Below are 272 nucleotides of genomic sequence, written 5' to 3'. Positions count from 1 at the left end.
CGTCTGCGTGCCAGGCAGAGGAGAAGGAGAAAGAGGGATGCCTTTTTATCTGAGCCTTGAATGTTGATGCAGGACAATTTATCGGAGGTTTAGAGTGCTTTGGGGAGAAATGAAATGAAAGATCTCCTGCATCTTCGCAGTAAGGCAAACCCAAATCTAGTTTATTCTAAACACGCACAGATTAACAGGCTGTTTATTAGCCCAGGAACAGAAAATAAGTGTCTTTTGACAGAAGACTCCTGCCACCGACCTCTTCATTTAGCCTCTGCTTT

This window comes from Cariama cristata, unplaced genomic scaffold (genome assembly GCF_000690535.1).
Source record: "Cariama cristata isolate BGI_N322 unplaced genomic scaffold, ASM69053v1 scaffold3287, whole genome shotgun sequence".
In the NCBI taxonomy this organism is placed as follows: Eukaryota; Metazoa; Chordata; class Aves; order Cariamiformes; family Cariamidae; genus Cariama; species Cariama cristata.
This window is presented reverse-complemented; position numbering follows the sequence as displayed.